General features: G+C 45.0%; 1 protein-coding gene across 3 annotated transcripts in view; it reads right to left on the reverse strand.

Moving 5' to 3' along the window:
• The window catches only part of Smad2 (SMAD family member 2), a 64,879-nt gene extending 57,972 nt beyond the window's left edge, over positions 1–6,907 (reverse strand). For 2 of the 3 annotated variants that reach the window (XM_042675012.1, XM_042675009.1), the window contains exon 1: positions 6,826–6,907. The gene's annotated coding sequence lies outside the window, so the exon portion shown is untranslated. Of the gene's footprint in view, positions 1–6,428; positions 6,553–6,825 lie in introns of those variants that run through there. The other variant, XM_042675010.1, reaches the window with a different exon arrangement.
• Positions 6,908–7,636: the final 729 nt, after the last annotated feature.

Genomic DNA, 7,636 nt, shown 5'->3' on the forward strand with positions numbered 1-7,636 from the left:
AAGTAGAGCAGGAAGACCAGGAGTTTGGGCCAGCCTAGGCTATACAATGAGACTATTTAAAACACAAAGAACATGCCAGGCACCGGTGGCTCCGGTGGCTCGTGCTTGTAATCCTAGCTACTCAGGAGGCTGAGATCTGAGGATTGCGGTTCAAAAGCCAGCCAGGGCAGGAAAGTCTGTGAGACTCTTATCTCCAATAAACTACCAGAAAACCTGAAGTGGCGTTGTGACTCAAGCGGTAGAGTGCTCGCCTTGAGCTGAAGAGCGTAGGGACAGAGCCCAAGCCCAGAGTTCAAGCCCCAAGGCCAACCAAAAAAAAAAAAAAAAAGAGAGAGAGAGAGAGAGAGAACTGGAAACCAGACACTGGTGGCTCCTGCCTGTAATCTACTCAGGAGGCAGAGATCTGAGGATCACTCTTGGAAGCCAGCCTGAGCAGGCAAGTCAGTGAAGATCTTATCTTGTTAACCAGCAAAAGGCTGGCCTTGCAGTCTTGCTCTTCTTGCTCAGTTTTCTTGCTGGTGACCAGTGCTCTACATGAGTTATGCCTCCACTCCAGTGGTAGAGTGCTAGCCTTGAGCACAAAAGCTCAGGGGCAGTACCCTGGCCCAGAGTTCAAGCGCTAATACCTGCACCCTCAAAAAAAAAAAAAAAAAAACAGAAACAAAAACAACTGAAAACAAAAATAGTCTTTGACTTGAGACTCCAATAATCAGCATATAGACTTTCAGTGGTTCAGCTAGGATTATTCTTCCCTACTAAATCAACACATTAAACCTGAAACTACCCCCCTCAACATAAGATTGGGTACTACAGATTCAGACATGAAAAAATCTTCAAATTTAAACTAGACAAAAATTCATACTCGCTATACATTCCTCTATATCCTTAAGGCCAACATATTCTCAGTTTTGTAATATTATTCATCTAGAAGAATTACCAACAATTTCACAACTTCACAACTTTTAATGAGAATGAATAACCTTACAACTAGTTTCTTACAAGTACAAACATAAAGATCATCTAAATTACCAAATACCTGCCTAACAATGTGGCTCAGTTACAACCAAGCAAAATTGAGCTACAAATCACTCACACTCTAGGTCCTAGACTGGAGGACATAAGGCAAGTAGGTAAGTGATGGAATCAGCCTAATATTTTTCGCTATCTGGCCAAACTAGAAGCAGTCTAAACCTACACTGGCAAAGTTATATTCTCTATACATCAGAATTGCTGAAATTAAGCCAAAAGCTTAATTCAGTACTGAATATGTCCTAACTGAATACATCACAATTACATCATTCTGGAGAAATACTCAAAACTGATTAGTGACAAGCAGTAAGTCCCGGGACATTTTTTAAATGAAAAAAGCTGAGTTACTTCTGTACAACTTTTAACAATAAAACACTTTTTTTAAATAGCCAAGGCTTCTTATTACAATATCAACAACAGTTATTTTATAGATTTAGATAGAAAGTACTACACAGTTGAAATAAGGGAATCGTGTATGTATGTCAGTGTGAGTGTTTGTGTGTATGTGTGTGTGCGTGTATAAAGTAGTACCAGGCAGACCTCACACTTAAAGAGGAACGAAATCCTTACCACAGAGGCTGTCCAACTATACAGAACTACTCCATGTGTAAATTTTTAGGATACTATGTGTTAAAGCCTGACTGAAAAGTTTTCTGTGACACTCCTGTAAATTGGGGGTTAGGGAGAGTTTACTCTGGGGGGGGGGGGGGGGGGGGGGAAGCAAGGCACAGGGTGGTATACCTCTAAAACAATCTTTCTTGATTACTGAACGTTAGTCTGAAATCAGGGGTCTCGGAGAGGGGAAAAAAAAAAGTGTGAAGTATCTTGGTCATAGTAGGTGATAGATCGTTCATGAAGTCCTTTGGTAAAGCACACTGTTCTACCCCTTTGAGAACATTTGCTAATCATCCTGAATAACCATCTAAAGTATATTATGTAGATTACTTCACTCTTAAAAAGGTTTTCCGAAACATGATTTAAGCTAATTGATGAGCATTCATTACTAGGCTTTCAGGTCTGGTCCTGCACAGAATGGCCCCAGACATGCTACATGAATATTTGTTTTTGTGTCTTGTATATTATTTCTATTATCCTTGCCAGACTGTTATCTATTTTTTCTTACAATAGACAGTAGATTTAACAGTTCCCCATTCTCCAAACTAGTCCCTACCACATCCTTGTAAACCTCCCACACTACTCAATCTACAGTTTTCTTATCTACTAGGGGTTAGAAGCCAAATAATTTAGCTGGTTAAACACATTTTGAATAAATGCCAACAGGTTCTGAGAATCTCAAAGGCTCTCATGCTTTAAGATATAGGCTGGGGGCTGGGAAGGTGGCTCAGTGGTAGAGCACTTGCTTTGCATGCATGAAGCCCTGGGTTTGATTCCTTAGCACCACATAAGCAAAAAGAAAAAAAGCCAGAAGTGGCGCTGTGGCTCAAGTGGTAGAGTGCTAGCCTTGAGCTGAAGAGCTGAGGGACAGCGCCCAGGCCCAGAATTCAGGCCCCACTAACGGACCCAAAAAAAAAAAATTTTTTTTTTAAAAAGTTATAGGCTGGAACAATTGGCTTCCCTAGACTTTTGCTGCTTAAGTGTCTTTTTCTCAAATACATTTTGTAACAAGTCAAGGATAGTAGTGCAAGCAAATCATTTAGATTAGGGAAAGCCCAAATAATTAATATCTAAAACTAGAAAACAGCAAGAAAAAAAGATTATTTGGGAAGACCCTTAAGTGCCTCAATGAAGTTGTAGGTATTTTAATCAAGACCACTTAATCCTTATAATACCCTCAAAAGTTAAAGATTATTTTTACATTTTCAGTTAAAATTAAAAAAAAAAAAGCTTCTGAAGTAATTTACCCAAAAGTATAACTGAGAAGCCAACTATTAGCATAGGACTCTGTTTCCAAACTCCAAAGCTTTTCTATTTTCTACTACATGGAATTGCTACCCAATCTATATTTATTGGTTTAACATTTTTACGTGTCATTCTGATCCTTTCACTGAAACCTAATTCAAGTTTGCGTTCTTCTTCTTACTGCTTTTTGCAACTAAAGGGCAATGGTTAACGAAATTGAAGCCAAAAAAAGCTTAACTCTTCAAGTGTACATCTGTTCAATAACATGTTTCTGGAACACTGTCCATTATCTTCCATTTGTATAGACTGCAAAAACCGGTGACAGATCCAAAACCCTTTCTGCTCCACAGAGAAAGCACTGACTGTTCCCAATGACTCTATCATACCTTCTTCAGTGCTGTCCTATATACACTGATACAAAGTAATGCAAGTATAGTGCAGGAACTGACTCAGTAATGAATTTATTACATTTATGCTCCCTCATTTCTACATTGTCATAACTAATTTTCTTATTCTAAGTACTAGGGAAATAAAGTTGCCGCATGCCTATTTCCATAAAAAAACATGGCTGTACTTGCTCACTATTACCTTTATTGCCTAGTACTAGGGCTGTTGTTTGTTGAATAAATATATACAACTGCTCAAAAAATACAAGTTATGTGATGAATAAATTTACAACTTCTCCTGAACTACTTTTGAGTTATTTACATTTCACATTTTCTGACATAACTTTGCAGGACTTACTAGAAAACATCTTCCTTGTTACAGAAATTAAGGTCCTAAAATGGCTCTTGTACTCATATCAAAAGACAAAGAATCTAAGTACCAGTGGCTCATGCCTGCATTCCTAGTTGGGAGGCTGCTAGCAAGAAGACTGAGGAATGAGGCCAGAAAGAAAAGTTCAAGGAACACCCACTACACACACACCAATAGTTAGGCGCAGTGGTACATACCTGTCATTCTAGCTATGTGGGGAAGCTGGGACTATAGTTCCACACCAGCCAGGCTGGCTCAAGTCTGTAATTCTAGCTACTTGGGAGGCTGGTAACAGGAAGGTTGAAAATTGAAAGCCAACCTGACAGAAAAATTCAAGAGACTCTCAACCAACAGCTAGTTGCAGTGGTACATGCCTGTCATCCTAGATTTGTAGGAGTCTGAGATAGGGTCCATAGTTCCAGGCCAGCCAGGCAGAAAAGTGGTAAGATGTACGCTATGCCCAACATAAGAAGCAGGGTGGAAGAAGTTGAGTATGGGACTGCAAACCTGTCATTCCAGCTACAGTGAAAAGTGGAAAAAATAAAAGAATCATGGTCTAGGCACACACCAAGGGAGGAAACAAGACTATCAAAAATAATGAGTGCAAAAAAGGGATAGAGATGTGGCTCAGCAGAAGCACAAGGCTCCAAGTTCAAACCCCAGTACCAAATAAATAATAAATCTAAAAAGTTATGCCCTTCTTCACCTTCTAAAAGATGCTTGCCTCAAGAACGAGTAAATCTCCAATCTGACAGTTTACTATATACAGCTTGCATATGCTTTAGAAAAGCACCCTACCTATACAAGAAAGTTGTTCCAAACGAGCACTAAACCAGCTGAATCAAAATCAAAATAAGAAAACATTTTAAACCTAAAAGTAAAAATTGACAATACTGACAACATGCAAAACCCAAAAGGTACTTGGCAAGCAATTTAGCAGCTATTTTTTTTTACATTCACATATTTTGCCCCCAAAGGTGTAGTGAAATTATGACATTTTCTTAATATTTATAACATGAAAATGAAAAGTGGACCTCCTATTCTCAGGAAGCAGAAACAGTTCAACATTATAAAAAAAAAATACTGTATACCCAAATCATCCCCAGTATTCCTACAAAGAGTTAAAACACATACAAGCCTGATAGGCTACATGGCAACAGGAAATTGTCATGCACAGTTTCTTACAAAACTTTATTTCTGGAACCTTGCAGATTGAGTAGAGATTTAGAAATCAAATTTTGTTGAACACCTACAAAGTGAAATAACTTAAGGTGTAGCTATAAAATCTAAAGAACCTTTTCTAACAAAAGAACAGAAGTGGATGTTTCCAATGGCATCAGAGTAATTAAACTTGGCCAATAAGCTTCCTTAAATTTACCTCCACTAGATTTTAACATTAAACACTTAGGCATTCACTTTAGAAATGCACAAAGACTGTACTATAATTACTGCTAAGACAGTGAAAGCTAAAACTAAGTTATTTTAAAAATTATTGTTATGTTGAATTTAACATTTGCTAAAAGATCTTCTTGCAGAGGAAGAAGTTAAATAAGAAAGTTTTCCTAATTAAAATCAAATTATGACATTTTATGAAGACCATTCTACATTTTTCCAACTCTATTACATTTGCTCTACTAACTTACGCATTAAAACTTCAACTTTCATGTAACTTTGAATTATCATTTCTCTGTAAGAGGGAAACTTTTCAATAAATGTATTTTCAGCACAGTAAATGTAAATGCATTCTCAGATAAGGCTCAAGGAAAGCATACTTAAATGATGGCGGTTCAGTTCACCTGAAGTCAGAGAAAATAAAAAGGAACTTTGGAAATTCATTCACATTTCAGGAGAGCAATTTGGAAAGATAAAACTACTCTATGTGTGCCTATAGTAGTTTTATATGTGTCGTTTTAAGTTTAAAGCAACCTCGAATTAGTATATTCTAAAATGTTACAAGACCTGACTTTAATGGAAAATGCTACTTCCAAATTCGTCTTACCTGGAGTTTTTTGTTTTTGTTTAATAGAAGTCTGACAACTAACAGGTGGCGTTTACCTTTCAGGACAAACCGAAGAAATAACAATATAATCACTATAATCTACCTACTGTTTTCTTTTGTTGAGGATCGGAAAGAAGCCATAATCAAGCAAGGGTAAGTCAAAGACAAAAGTACCTGACCCAAAGAGAGTTTCCCTGAAAGAACTCCTCAATCTTGGAATAATTTTGAAACCCAAGCTGGGGATACCTGAAATCAATTAGAATTAGCATGCGCCCTAAAGGGGTATGACCAAAGCTAGCAGGCTGCACCTACAGCAGAACTTTCCCAAGTGTGTGGAGGACGATCCCAGCAGAGCATCAGTCGTGAGCGTGCTCCAATGAAGACGCCCAGACAATTCAGATCCCGCGACCGTGGCAGTTAACAAAGGGTACGGACCAAAATAAACAACAACACAACAACAACAAAAGCAGAAAAGTGGAAGCAAAGTATCTCACGCTCCGAACTCTGCTGCCCCAACAACTCCTCGAACAAGAGAACCTGTCCTTCGGCTTCGGAAATCAGTTCTCCGAACTACACTGAGGGTGCTAGCGAGCGCCGGGGAAGGGAGGCGGGCCGGGCTGGGCCGGGGACTCGGGGACCGCAGCCCCGCTCTCCGACGCCCACCCCGGCCCGCGCGCCCACGGCCCCGCCACACCCCAGCCCCCACCCGCCGTGGCCATGTGACACGCCGGCCCGGCCGCACAAACACACCCCTGCCCGAGGCCCGCGGGCGCCGAGGCTTTACCTGCACCGAGGCGCCAGGTCCGGCCCCGACAGATCCGGGGGACCGGGACCTTTTGTTCCTTCCCCTGCCAAATGGATGGAGGGGGCTGGGAGAAGAGGAGGGGAATGGGCGATCCCAGGCGGAACTGAAAACACTCCGGGCCGCCGAGCCCCCGCCCCGCCCCGCCCCCAGCCCCGTGCCTGGCAGCCACCCCGCCGCTCCGAGCCGAGCCCAGCGGAGCTCAGGGAGGAGGGAGGGGGCCCGGCCGCCGCCCGCCGAGGAGGGGGTGGGGACGCCGCCGCCCCTCCTCCCCTCGGGCGCGCGCCCGCCGCCCTCCCAGCCCCGCGCGCCGCGCCCTCACCACCGGCCCACCTCCACTTCCGCCCTCCGCCCCGGCCGCGGGCCGCAGCGCACCCACCTCCGGGCGGCTCGCTCGGCGCTCGCGAGCTGCAGGCTGGCGAGCTGCTTCTCCGCCGCCGCGGCCGCGCGGTAGACCCGCCTCCCACCCCGGGCCGCGAGCCCCGCCGATTCGCCGGCGCAGCCCCGGGGCTGGCACCCTGCCTCACGCTGATTGGCGCCCCCAGCCGCCCGTTAGGGCGCGAGGCACGCCGGCCGAACGCCGCGCGGGGTGCGCACGGAAGACGGAGCGAGTGGAGGAGGGAAGGAAGGAGGCTGAGCACCGCGGGAAGGGCCAGCCGCGGAGCGGAGCCCTGGGAGGCGCGGGCTACAGCCTCCCCACCTCCCAGTACCTTCAGCCCGCCCCACCTCCGGCCGGACCGGCAGCACTCGCAGCCAATGAGCGCTCGGGGAGCTCGGGGTGTGAGCCGCGCGTCGGGGCCCTGGAATCGGAAGGGAGACGTCGCTCGCTGATTGGTCCCGCCTCCCCCGTCCAGCGTGAGGCGAGGCGCGGCCGGGCGGGGTAGGATGCCGGGGGTTTCGCTTGAGTTTGTCTTCTGCACGTTCCCACGGGGCTCGCGGAGAGGCGAAAGAGGCCTGCGGCCTACCGCGCTAAACAGACCACGTCCCATCCACAGACTCTTTTTCCCCGCTCCCGGTCCCCAGCCAGCACCTCTCAAGGGAGAACTGCCGCCTGGTCCGCCTTTTGTCAGGAGGCCGAGAATGGACACGTGCTTGTGTCCCCTGGGACAGAGCCTCGGGGCGGCCCCGAGGACCGGACACGACTGGAGCCGAAAGGGCTTGGAAGAAGCTCGAGTGGTGGGCCGAAGATG

Source organism: Dipodomys spectabilis, unplaced genomic scaffold, assembly GCF_019054845.1.
Source record: "Dipodomys spectabilis isolate Male_0828 unplaced genomic scaffold, ASM1905484v1 ptg000024l, whole genome shotgun sequence".
NCBI lineage: Eukaryota > Metazoa > Chordata > Mammalia > Rodentia > Heteromyidae > Dipodomys > Dipodomys spectabilis.